Below are 14,374 nucleotides of genomic sequence, written 5' to 3' on the forward strand. Positions count from 1 at the left end.
GATTAGTATAGGAATTTTCACCATTAGGTAGGATATTGGTTATCAACTGTTCTTTTTGAAAAACAGATATTTTCATTAACATATTTTCAGTACACAGGGTAGCCTCGTGGTCACAGTTTAATGCAAGAATATAATTTATTTCATTGACCTCACTCAATCATACTTCCTCATCCACTCTCCTTCCTAATATAATTTTAACCTACTTCATTATATTGTTTTTGTAAATGCTTTTAAAGAATTTTGAATGAAGAGAATAAACATGGTCAACATTGTTACTTGTATGAGAATAAAACAATGAAACATGTCCAAACTATTTTACATCATGATGAAGGAAGGGAGATGTACCAAATAGAATACATTATAAGCATATATGAAAATGTCATATACGAAATCCTACATATATAATTGTTAACACTTTCTTTTGTTCCTGTTTGAAGTGTCTTTTACCTTTTTTTCCCCCCCTCTGGAGTTGCTCTCTACCACTTAATTCCATTATTTTGATCACTTTATTAGAGATTATTTTGGATTTTACTATCCAGCTTGATTTTAATCCCTGGTCTTCAGATCCTATCCTACTGACAAGCTAGTATTACAAGCATGAGCCACCAGCATATGAGTCTACATGAACTTTATAAATGTACATTTTAAACCATTTTCTCTCCCTCTGCCACTGGGGTTATCTTCCAATAGCTCTATTTCCTGTTTAGTAGTAGTAGCAGTAGTAGAAGTAGTAGTAGTAGTACTAGTAGTAGTACTACTAGTAGTAGTATAGTCCTTAAAATCTGTCTATTAAATCTGAAATCGGGCTTCTCTCCCAATAGATATACTTTTCCATTGTGGTCACACTTACTGACTATTTGCATATCTCATCATTGTTAATAAAATAGAACCTGTAAAGTAACAAAGAATAACAACTGTGGACAGAACTCATTTATTTCTCTGGTTCCACTAAGTTAGACTATTATAGAAAAGTTTACTTTTCTACAGAGCTGTTCCAAGGACCAAACATGAGTATGTCCACAGGCTTTTCAGGGTTTGCCTAGCAAGGTGCTGCTTCTTTGGCCTTCAGCACACTGAGAATTTCCACTAATATTAGCTTATTGTTGTCTTGTTTATGAGAGAAATATGGGAGCCTAAGATGAGAGATACTTGTTCCCAACCTTGGAAGGCAGAAATATGTACAATTATAACTAAACGGACGAGAGGCCTCTGTGCCTCTCTCCAACTGCTCTGTGGAATTTCTGTCCTTTGAAGAGGGAGGATATACGTGTTGTGTTTTTAAAAATTATGTTCTTTAAACATAAACATAAAAGCTCTCTAAAAACTCAGATATCTTACTAACCTTTAGTATTTTCTTCATTTGCTGTCTATCCTTAGGTTACTTCCAGACTATAATTGGTAGTTGTTGTATTTTTTAAACATTGGGGTATGCTGCATGCATTTTATCACAATCACCACTACTAAACCACTGCTGCACTCTTTCTTTCTACCCTAACTCAGATGTGCAGGTTTGAGTCACTCCAGGGACAACAAGTCTGAGTAGAACATGTATGATTTTGGAATTTCATATGCCAGAGAACGTATAATGGTCCCTTAACTTTTGCTATTGTGAGATAAGCTCCATGGCCTATTTCTTAAATGTATTTTCGGTCCTCTAATCCTACAATACTACATGACACTGAATGGAAGATTTCTTCATATTGGATGAGAAAATATTTGAAATGATATTGCTTAAGTGGAAACTTACAGGGTCTAGTGGAAATGGAGATAGGACTGATACAATGGTTTTCTAAGGTCCCAATGGAATATTCTGTTTTATATTCAATTTTTTTCCAATTAAAGTACACACACACACACAATAGTCTAAAAGTGAAAAAAAAAACAAGAATGATAAATGATACGTGGGTTGTGAGAGAACAAGGAAGGTAAATTTGGAGGTAAATGAAGTTAGCAACTGTGATGGTTAATCTTGAGGATAAACTTAATTGAGATTGATTTGATTGTGTTTAGATGCACCCACCTAACTCTGGGTGTGTTTGGGGGGTTTCCAAGCAGACTAACTGAAGCAGATACACCTCCTGCACATGGGTGGCACAGTCCCATAAGCTGGCTTTCCATATGGAATTAAAGAGGAGAAAAGAGAATCCTCCCATGGAAGCACTCCTTCTCCCTCTCTTACTCCTTCCCCTTCTCCATGTCCACCATATTCTGCTCTGCCATGACTGCCTGAAATCTATGACACTGAGCAAAATAAATTCCTAAGATATTTCTGTCAAGTATTTTGTCATAGCAAAAAAAAATTCATGATTAACACACAACCGAATTTTCCACTTCTACTTCTTGATTGATTGATTGATTGATTGAGCCCTGCCTAGAACTGGAGCTCAGTTGTAAGCACTGTCCCTGAGCCTAATTTGCTCAGTCAAGGGTAGTGCTCTACCCCTTGAGGAACAATGCCATTTCTAGCTTTTTCTAAGTACTTTATCAGACTTAAGAGTCTCATACACTTTCCTGGCCAGACTGGGTTAATCCACCATCCACAAACCTTAGCCTCCTAAGTAGCTAGGATTACAGGCTTGAGCTGCTTGTGCCTGACCACATTCCACCCCTTCTTCCTTCTTCTTGGTTCTTCCTCCTCTCCCCTCACAACCTTCCTCCTCTACACCATGCTAAATAAGTATAGGCTTTACCACTGAACTGGACAACCAGACATAGGCTGCCATCTTTACTCAATGAAATAAAGAGTTGACGTCAATGGGTTGCTGACTGTATGCTAGGCACCAACCCACCTTTTTCTTTGTGAACTTGGTAATAAACCTATGAGATAGGTAATCATTATCTTAGTCTTACAAACCAGGACACTGGAAGAGAACTAATGATTTGCCAGGGCCAGCATCACAAAACTTAAATCCTGGTCAAACAAACATTTCAATCCAATTTCAGTAGTGAAGTTCAGACTCAGACCCAGGCACTCTCCTCACTAGACAGCCATGTACTTAGTCACACCTCTGGGCATTCTTGATTCCTTGTTACAGGAATGTGAGGGTAGGGGATAACAAAAGCCACACACTAATGGAGTATTATTTGAAGGTGAGTTTTGCAATTGGAAAGTCCAGGAGAAAAGTCCCAGCTCCAGCATTTACTAACGTTTGACATCACATACAAGTAATTTCAAATTGTTTCCTGTGTTTCTGTATCTGGAAAATGGAGATAATCAGAACCCCTTCATTCATGAAGGAGCAATTCACAGCAATGTGTAATTGGCTCAGCTGCAATCCTAAGTACTAAAGAGGCTGAGATCAGAGGATCAAGGTTCAAGCAGTCTGAGCAGTAAAGTCTGTGAAACTTTATTTCCAATTAATCACCAGAAAACCAAAAGTAGTGTAGTAATTCAAACTGGTAGAATGCTAGCCTTAAGCAGAAGAACTGAGGTACAGTGCTTGGGCCCTAAGTTCTAGCCTGACAACCAAAACCAACAACAACAAAGAGCAAGTTCCAATCATTTGTTTAACATAGTACATTGAGGCTGAAATCTGAGGATTGAAGTTCAAAGCCAGCCTAGGCAGCTAAATCTGAGAGTTTTATCTCCAATTAACGTACAAAAGCCAGAAGTACAGATGTGGCTGAAATGATAGAGCACCAGTGACAGACAGCCACTCACTGCTTTTTCTTCAACCTGGCATAAGTCCAGCACAAATGGCCCAACAGCAGATGTTTGTTGGTGAGAAACAGAATGAGTGAACACTAAAAGAGGCCTCGCCTCCTCCCATCTTTTCATGTCCAGGCCCCCTCTGGCTGCACTGTTATCTGTTCTCTCATCCTGGGAAAATAACCAGAGCATAAAATGTGTCATATGAACCAGTTATAATTGTACACTTCAGTAGCTTTAAGTTTATTCACATTTTCATGCAGCCTCACTGATACCAACCTCTAGAACTTTCTCAGAATCCAACCTGAAATTAAGCACTTATTAAACAGCACCATCCATCAATCCATTTCCCCAGTCTCAGGAAACCTACCATTCTACTTCCTTTCTCACAATTTGACTGTTGCAGATCTCCTGTGAGTGGAGTCATGATATTCTAATGATAGTGATGGTCATGGTGTGTATGTCTATGTGCGTGCGTGTGTGTGTGTGTGTGTGTGTGTGTGTGTGTGTGTGTGTGTGTGTGTGTGTGTGTGTGTGTGTGTGTGTGTGTTCATGCTCATGCACACCCCAGTGTTATTGCTTGTACTCAGGTCCTGGGCAATATCCCTGGCATCTTTTGCCATTTCTACCATAAATTCTCATTAGTTTTCTAAGGTAGTTAATTGGAAATGAGTCTCATAAAACTTCAATCCTCAGCTCTAAACTTCTTGAATAGCTAAAATTACAGCCTTGAGCCAACAACACATGGCTAGAGACGGTCTATTTTAACACATTATTTCTGCTAGCATGTAGTGCTTCATTTTTTAGTAAAACATTAGTGTAAATATTGCTATGAAAATATTTTTGAAGGTGATTACCATTTTAATCACATGGGTAAATATAAACAGATAGATTTAAATAATTTTTAACGTTGAGTAAAGAAGATTTATTACGGGCTGGGAATGTGGCTTAGTGTTAGAGTGCTTGCCTAGCATGCATGAAGCCCTGGGTTTGATTCCTCACAACCACATGAACAAAAAGCTAGAAGTGACGCTGTGGCTCAAGTGGTAGAGCACTGTCCTGGAGCCAAAGAAGCTCATTGACAGTGACCAGGCCCTGAGTTCACCCTCCAGGACTGCCAAAAACCAAAACCAAAACAAAGCAAAGCAAAAATGATGATTACCCTTCCTAAATAGAATGGACTTTATCCAATGATTTGATGAATTTCAGAATTTGAGCATACTCAAATTCTGCCACTTAGCTGCAGTATAGAAATTCTGAGTCTCCATCTACAGGCTGAATGATGCAAAATTTTTCTCTTGCTTGAGCTATCAGGCCTGATATCCCCCAATCAGCATATACACATGTATGTATACTTTCATGCATGTGTATATATGTGTGGACACATTATATATACATATACGTATACATATACATATACACACAAGTTTATAGTGGGGAGGGGTTGAAATTAAAGTGTAGACACTTTCCCCTAGCTTATTCTGCTTGAGACTAGTACTGTACCTCTTGAGCCACACCTTCGGGTCTTCGTTTTTTTTTGGTGTGTGGGAGATAGTCTTAGGTGATGGTTATGAGCCATTTTTATTGTTGTTGTTTGGTGCCAGTACTTGAGCTTGAACTCAAGATCTGGGCACTATCCCTTAGCTCTTTCACTCAAAAGTAGCACTCTACAACTTGTCCTACAGCTCCATTGCAGGCATTTTAGTGGTTAATCAGAGATCATGGCTGTAAACCGTGATCCTCAGACCTCAGCCTACTAAGTAACTAAGATTACAAGCAAGAGATACCAGCACCTGCCTCAGATAGTATTCTTATCGTCATACTATTTTGATTTTGAGCTGTGTGGCTCTAGTCAGTGGCTTAATCTCTCTGAATACCATTTTCTGATATGTGAAATGAAGATTAAGTAAGCACATTAATAATAATAAATACTCTATGGGGAGGGTATGGACATTTGATGGGGTAAAAATAAAATAAATGTAACCTTCATCTCTCAATACAACAGTTGTTAGTAATCAATATTTATTATTTGTCATTATTATTTGGCCCGACCTTGATTTGAGAATCCTTATAAGGTACAGGACACAGAGAGAAGTCCCAAGGCAGCCTCATCCCTGCCCCTATCTCACTGGCTCCCTTTGAGGTCACCAGAGGCCCCCAGCAATGAAAAATGTTCTAGCTCTACATGTTATGAGTTGCTCCCAGATTTGATTTTGACTTTAATCATTGGTGCTCTGGCTGTGATTTTAAGGAAAATGGCTAAATACTATTGGTGCCAATGGGGACATAGCAGCCCATTCTATCTATACTCGGTCTTTGAAGGTTCCCCCAGAAAATAGAACGAGAGAGAGAGGGGGGGTTGGTCCACAAAGTTGTTTAGTCTACTAATCACGGTTCTGGCAGAGTCTGTGCTGGACTAGGACTGGCAAATGGGGTAGAGAGACCCACCTATAGCCATTGAGGGAGTTTCCTTTCTTTTCCTGGTGATTTAGGTGATTTTTACATCTTTCCAGGCTACCAGAAGATAATAGGATAGGAGAAGGATCAGAGTGGGCATGTCACACAAAGGATCAGATTCCAGTGAATGGATACCCATGTCTTCTTCTTCTTGCTATGAGAGGTCCTTGATGTCCTTGGTTTCCTAGTCTTTACAAGTGAAGCAAAGGCTAGCTCTTCCTTCCCACGGCCCAGGGAGCATTCAATAGGCCTGAACTAAAGCGCAGGATGGGCTCTGTAGGGGGACTCTCATCTTTAGCACCAGCCAAGGATGTGTTGTTAAAAAACTGTGCCTCCTGGTTCTCTGTAGGTTCCCAGATACCTAGCAGATTTTATTTCACTCAACTCTTGAACTAGTTCATTCCTTCCCTCCCTTTTTTCCTCCCTTTCCCCTTCTATCCTCTCCCTCTCTTTTTTGTCAGTCTTTGTTATTGAATACAGGGCCTGTCCCTGAGCTTTTTGCTCAAAGCTAGCTCTCTACTATTTTGAGATACAGTTCCACTACTGGTTTTCTTGCTAGGATTACATAACTGAGCCACTAATTCCATAATTCTTCCCTCCCTCCTTCTTTCTCCTCCTGCCCCCACTCCTTTTCTTTTTTCTTTCTCTTTCTTTCATTTTGTGTTTGTCCTAGGGACTGCACTGAGTACCTGGACACTGTTTTTGAGCTCTTCATTCAAGGCTAAAATTCTACCACTTGGGCCATAGTCCCACTTCTAGAGTCTTACAGTCTTTCCTGCCCATGCTGACTTTGAACCACAGTCCTCAGATCTCAGCCTCTTCACCAGCTAGGATTAAAGGTGTGAGTCACCAACACCTGGCTTAGTTGTCCTTCTCAAGAACTTTCATCTCAGGCAGAGCAGGAATTGCTGTACTGAAACACCAGCCAGACACTGTAATAAGGACAATATATGTCTCAACTGGCCTAGGATCAAACATTATTGAAACTAATTCATACTGAGGAAAACTAGGTAAGACAGGTTTACCCATAAGGGTGAAGAATCCATGCCTGATGCCAATGGTTCACATGTAGACTCCTAGATACTGAGAAGGCTGTGATCTAAGGACCATGATTCAAAGCCAGCCTGGGCATAAAAGTCTGTGAGACTCTTATCTTCAATGAAAAACTAACGACCACGAAATGGAGCTGTGGCTCAAGTGGTATAGTGTGCCAAACTTGAGAATAAAAGCTAAGGGACAGCACCCAGACTCAAAGTTCAAACCCTAGGATTGGTGTGTGCATGCACGCACGCACGTGCACATACACACACACACACACACACACACACACACACACACACACCACAGAATGCATGTAGCCTGTCTTTTGGGCCACAGGTTTTTTTTCCAATGAAAGGTACTGAGGCAGGGGATTGGATTTAGGGTCTGGTGTCACTGATTCTCCAGGAATTTTCTTCCTCTATAATATGGAAATAAGGATAACTGAGGGATATGGTTGTTCGGAGCATTAGACGAGCTAATAATAAGTGGTATATGTGTGTTTGTGTGTGTGTGTGTGTGTGTGTGTGTGTTTGTGTGTGTGTGTCTGTGTCTGTGTCTGTGTCTGTGTGTGTGTGTACCATTCCTAGGGCTGTCCCTGAGCTTTTTTGCTCAAGGCAGGCACACTACCACTTGGGACACTGGTCCAATTCCAGATTTTTTGATGTTTAATTGGAGTGCTGGCATTGAACCACAACCATCAGGTTGCTAGCCTCCTGAGTAGCTAGGATTACACATATGAACCACTGGCTTCAAACTATAATAAGGTTTTCATGAAGGGGAGTTGGTGGTATTCTTCAGTTACTATTTCATGGTGACCTCCTCTGAGGCCCCCAAAATGCAACCAGATGGGGCTCTGCCTTCAAGGAACCAGGATGAGTCAAAACCAGCCAAGTAACGCTGCATTAACAAACAGCCCAGCAGTATTTCTACTCACAACATGAGTTTAAGTTGAGTCAGTAGGAGCTTCTTTTCTTCCTGTGAAGGACACTCTGCTCTGACAAACTTCTAAGATCACTGGCAAAGGAAATCAACTTAAGCTTCACTCTGATGTAGTTTCTACATATGTTGTAATCATGTGATTGTACCTAACCTTTTTTTGTTGTTGTTGTTGATTGTGGGGCTTGATCTCTGGGCCTGAGCGCTGTCCCTCAGCTCTTCAGCTCAAGGCGAGCGCTCTACCACTTGAGCTACAGTGCCACTTCCGGTTTTCTGTTGGTTTATTGGAGATAGGAGTCTCACGGTTTCTCCTGCCCGGGCTAGCTTTGAACCGTGATCCTCAGACCTCAGCCTCCTGAGTAGCTAGGATTACAGGCGTGAGCCACCAGCGCCCGGCTAGATTGTACCTAACCTTGAAATGAACAGAAATGTTTAAGTCTATCATGTTGCATGTGTCCCATGGTGTAGGAAGGCAGGCGTGTATGTCAGCAACTACTCACAAGTGTTTTAGTCCCATAGAAGATAAGTTCCTTTATCATTTTTTAAAATTTTTAACCTGGTAGTGCAGAGTGGGACTTGAACTCAGGGGCTGGACCCTGTCCCTTCGCTATTTTTACTCAAGGCTAGGATTTTACCACTTGAGCCACAGCTCGATTTCTGGTATTTTGGGCGGTTAATTGGTTAGCATTCTCACATATTTACCTGCTCAGGCTGGCTTGAACCATAATCCCCAGCTTCTAGCCTCCTGAGTAGCTAGTATTACAAATATCAGCCAACAGTGCCCAGCTGACACTTATAAGTCTTTTGTTTATTGGCCTAGGAAGGTGGCTCCATGATAGAGTGCTTGCTTCTCATGCATGAGAAGCATATCCATATCGTGGAGTTCCTTTCAATGTGTATACTATTTTAGATAAATATGAAGAGGCACTTAAACACCTTATCTTTTATGTAGGTAAGAGTTGTGTTTTTCTGGGAAGAAAGTCTTTAACTTACCTTATGTAATGGTATGTGTGAGTCATCACCAAATGGTTTCTACATCTTTGTCATTCTCCTGAAATTTGCCTTGGGTTCTTAGCAATGTTCAATGATCAGGCCATGTCAACAGACACATTTGGCATTTGTCAAAAATGACAAATCCAAGGGAGGTACTGGTGGCTCACAGCTATAATTCAGTCATGAGGTTTGAGATGAGAGGATTGCACTTCCAAGCCAGCCTGGGTAAGCAAATCTGAGTCTCTTATCATTAATTAACAAGGAAAAAGACAAAAACAAAACATGGAAGGAGCCCGGCACCAGTGGCTCATGCCTGTAATTCTAACTACTCAGGAGGCTGAGATCAAAGGACCACGGTACAAAGCCAGCCAGGGCAGGAAAATCCATGAGACTCTAAGCTCCAATAAATCAGGAGAAAACCAGAAGTGGCACTGTGGATCAAGCAGTGAAGTGCTCGCTTTGAGCTGAAGAGCACAGGGACAGTGCCCAAGCTGAGAGTTCAAGCCCCATGCCCAACCAAAAAAACAGAAAACTGAAAAAACAAAACAAAAATATCCACAAAGAGAGATGTGGCTCACGAAAAAGAGCACCAATTGTGAGCAAAAACCAGCCAATCAATAATATGAGCTGGGTTTAAGGATTTAGCTCAGGGAGGAGCATTTCCCTGGCAAGTACAAGGTCCTGAGTTCCATCCTGCCTACTCAGGATGAAGAGATCTCAGAATCTTGTTTCTAAAGCATCCCTTGCAGGAAAGTCTGTACGACATTTTTGTTTTTTTTTGGGGGGGGGGTCCGGTCGAGAGGCCTGAACTCTGGGTCTGGGCGCTGTCCCTCAGCTCTTCAGCTCAGGGCTAGCGCTCTACCACTTGAGCCACAGTGCCACTTCCGGCTTTTTTCCTTTTTTTTTTGCTTATGTGGTGCTGAGGAATCAAACCCAGGGCCTCAGGCATGCAAGGCAAGCGCTCTACCACTGAGCCACCTTCCCAGCCCACTCTACAACTCTTAACTCTGATGAATCATCAAAATGCCAGAAGTAGAGCTGTGGATCACGTGGTAGAGCACTGGCCAAGAGTGAAAACTAAAAGACAGAACACAGGCCCTGAGTTTAAGACCAAAGATCTGAACACATACCTACACACACACAGACACACAGACACACACACAAACACACACACACACACACACACACACACACACACACACAAAGAAATATTGATAATTTAGTCCAAATGCACATAAACATATTCAGGTACATGAGTAAGTTTCAAAGAGGCAGAAACAAATATGATCACAGTTTGGAATATAAAAAAATGTCACGTGCCATCGGTTCATAGCAGGGAAGGAAGGCATGTGTCATTTCACCCTCAGGGAAATCCTCTAGGGGATATTTTGGGCAATCTCTCCACCAGGATATGTCTGTACTACTGGAGAGTCAAAGGTGGCAAGTTCCTAAAGAACCAGAAATTCACATTTCACCCCATCCAAGGGACCTACATTTCCAAGAGGATCTTTGCACTCACTCCCCAAGGAATCAACAATACCTAAAAAACAGATAGGATGGATAACAGTGAATTGGGAGAATGAGCGGGGAATCCTGGGGTCCCTGTGCAAATGGTTAAATGGGAAAGGGACTGACCTGAGTAGAGACACAAGGATAAGTAGGTGGAGGTGAGGCAGGGAAGCAGAGATGATGAGGGCACTAGTCCTACAGGAGGCATCACATCCTGGGACACAGGCATGTGCAGACAGGGTACTCCCCAGAAAGAGAATGCTGGATGAGGTCAGGGGACAGGAGAGAGCAACAGAAAGAACTGATTGTAAAGTATGAAAAGTAGAAATAAGGGTCCCATACTGGGGCACCAAGGGGCCTGGGTTCTATTTCTGACTCTACTGAGTGGACAAATCCCTATGCTCACAACCTCAATTGACCCCACTTGGGAGAAAAGTAGGAAGAAGCACAGACTGCTCAGGTGCTGCCACTGAGGACACCTACCAGATGAGGAGGAAGGAGAAGGAGTCACAGGTTTGGAGTAAACCCACACCAGGGTGGGAGACTGGGGTGCAACATTCTGTCTGCACCATACCTAGGCACTCAGCTGTCTGGCTCCCGGCCCCTCAGGGTTCCATCAGGCTGCAGCCTACAGTGCAGAGCCCACAGCCCCACATTGGGCAGGAAGACCAGAGCCACCAGTAATGGAGCCACCGCCTGCACAAAACACTTCTCCTTCTGCTTCTTCAGAGCCAGTCAGCCCACAGTTCAAGCAGCCTTGCTCCAAGCCCTGGCATGTCCAAATGGTGGTAGCAGCAACAACTCAGCAAAAGGGAGTTGCCCAGGCCCAACCCCAATCCATCCCCCCTTCACGTCTGCTGTTCATAGGCTAGCAAACCAGATGCTACCACTTAGTCACCACAGCAGGGGGTAGTCGCTGCCACCAATCCCAAAGTTGGGCACTATGGAGTCTTCAGACCCAATATTCCCCCTTCTACACTTGTTAGAGAATGACTCTATCTGTTGACATTGGCCTTCTTCTGGAGAGCTCTAGTCTATCCAGGTGAGATCTGTGGGTCTGATATCAGATATCCCCCTCCTCAACCAAAATGGTGCATCCTGCTACTCCATAGCTCCCTCACCTTCCCACCCGAGTGTGGTGAGAAAGAGCTAGAAATGAGTTGTTGAGCTATAAGTGGTACCTGCTTGGTGCTAGTGAGCATGTAAATTTTGGTAGTTGAAGTGTACCCCAGAGATCGATTCCTCCTCACAACCTCCTCTGAGGGTGTGAGCTATCCTGGGGGAGTCGAGCTTGTCAGGCTTTGCAGATACTGCTGGAGCCCTGGCATTGCTTTATGCTCAAGGCTAACACTTTATCATTTTGAGACACAGCTTTGCTTGTGGGGTTTTGTTGCTGGTGCTGCTGTTGCTGTTGTTGTTGTTGTTTGTAGATAATTGGAGATAAGAATCTCAGGGACTTTCCTGCCCAAGCTGGCTTCCAATCTTGATCCTCAGCTATCAGTCTTCTGAAGAGCTTGGATAAAAGCTGTGAGCCATTGGTGCCTGGTTAATTTCTTTTGTTAAATGTGATAATTTTTGCTTTCTTCTGATTTCATAGTCTATCAAAATATGTGTGGAATACCTTTTTCTGCATACTGTCACCGTGATCCTTGATTCTTTACTGGGGGCTGTCCGCAGAAGTGCCGTCAACCCTTATGAACTCTATGAGGGGACTCTATGGCAGCTGAGTGTCCAGGGCAAAGTTGGCAGAGGAGGTAGTGGCACCCACGGGGATTTGGCAGAGTAAGGGAGGACACAGAAGAAAATGAGCACTGCTTATATGGGCAGCCTGAGTGGGCAGCCCCAGGAGTTGATGGTGTGGGTGCCCCTAGGCAGCTGAGGATGGCCTGGAGGCAGCGGTGCTTCTGCTGCAGCTCTGTGGCTTCCATCACTGCCATTGCCTCTGCAGAGCAGGTGCATTGGCTCTGCCTTGAGCCTGGGGTTATAGGGCAGCTGCTGGCCGGCCAGGACTTGCTTCCGGGCCTCTGGCTCATCCTGCGGCTGCCTGAAATTCATGTAGGCCTGGTGGAGGAGGTAGGGCATGAGCACAGTCACTGGCTGTCTCCCTGAGGCCCTTGACCTGGTGGAGAAACCAGTCCAGGGGTGCTCAGCTGCTGGAGCTCAGCTGGCAGTGTGGGACTCAGGCTGCTGATGAGCAGCATCTGGTGCTCACAGATGCTGAGCAGGGTCCATGGGCCAGTCCACAGGAGACGTCAGCAGGGGCGAGGCATGGGACAGTGGGCCAAGGCTCCTGGGTCCCTGAGGCTTTGCCGTCCCAGTCTCTGCTGCTGCTGGCGCCTGAGCCCAAGGAGCACCCACTGCTAGTTGGAGGTTCACAGCATGTTAGCTGCCCCTGCCGGCGCGGGGCTTCCCAATGACTCAAGCCTGAGATGGGTGCTGGGCACCAGAGGCCTCAGGTGCAGCCTGCCACCCTTTCAACTGCAGCACAATTGTGTACCACAACAAGCTGTACTGACTTGGCTCCACTCTGCAGCTTCGGTGCTGGAAAGGCTGTGCCCCACAGACCCTCATAGCAGCTGCATTGAAGCCCAGGAGGCAGTGTCCTTGGTGCCCCATCTTGGAAAAAGGACCCAGCGTGGTGGTGGCGGCTGGGCTGGAGTGGCCTTGCAAATGATTTAAGTACACTTTATTTGGGAGTTTACTGTCTTCTTAGTGTGTGTAAAGCATTAGTTTTGTTAGGTGACTAGTTGGACATGTCTACATTCTGACCAGGTTGGTCTAATTGAACATTTTTCATTAATTTACTTTATTGGTATTATAAAGAACATGTACAGAGGGATTACAATTAAATGAGTCAGGTAATAAATACATTTCTGTTTGTACAGTGTCTTCTGTTCCCTCACTCTTTCCCAGCACCTTCCTTCCATTAATTAAACATTTAGGGAATTCCCTGAAGGAAATATAGACTAATGTAAAATAAAATCTTATGTCAGTAGAGACTTAACCCAATCACATTTATTTTTTTGTAGAATAGACAAATCTATTTTCTGCAATGATGAAACAGCCATGAGGTATCCTTGGAGACTGGAGGGAAGTTGCTGAGCTACCTAACCTGGGCACTAAGGAGAAGATCAATTGGCCTGAAAGGATGCCTGAAAGAAGACAGAGCTGCAGCTACGTGAGATGATCAAGCAGGTCCAAGCATTATAGAGGTGACATTAACTTACTTCTCTGCACACCATACTTAGTTTTATTTGCTGTATAAAAGAAAGGAAAGTTTAGAAAATTCATTATTGTGAATTTTCCAATGAAAAGGCAAGCCTTATGAACATTTATGTTTTGCTCATTAATAATACAGAATGGAAAAAGGTTCAATGTTGAGTATATAAATACTTTAAGTACTGTGAAGATACTCTTTGATGAGTCATGAAATTTGGTCCATGGAGCACAAATCTAACTTTTATTTTGAATTTTAATTTTTTGTGAACATACTGTACAGAGGGGTTACAATTACATGGGCAAGATAATGAGTACATTTCTTATCAAGCATTACAGCCTCCTCCTTTGTTTACCCTTCACATCCCTTCCCAGCCTCCCTCCGCCCGCCCACCCATTCCCCCCCTGCCCCTCCACACCAAAGTTGTAAAGTTTGTTTTTGACATGACAACTTGTACTTCTCATAGTTGCATATGGTCAAACTGTATCCTTAAACGACTCGTTTTTTCCCATCTCCTCCACAAATTATACCGACATCAAATACAGTGAAAGCAGAGGTTATACTGGGGGGGA

The sequence above is a fragment of the Dipodomys merriami genome, unplaced genomic scaffold, assembly GCF_024711535.1.
Source record: "Dipodomys merriami isolate MVZ:Mamm:240054 unplaced genomic scaffold, mDipMer1.0.p SCAF_340, whole genome shotgun sequence".
Classification (NCBI taxonomy): Eukaryota; Metazoa; Chordata; class Mammalia; order Rodentia; family Heteromyidae; genus Dipodomys; species Dipodomys merriami.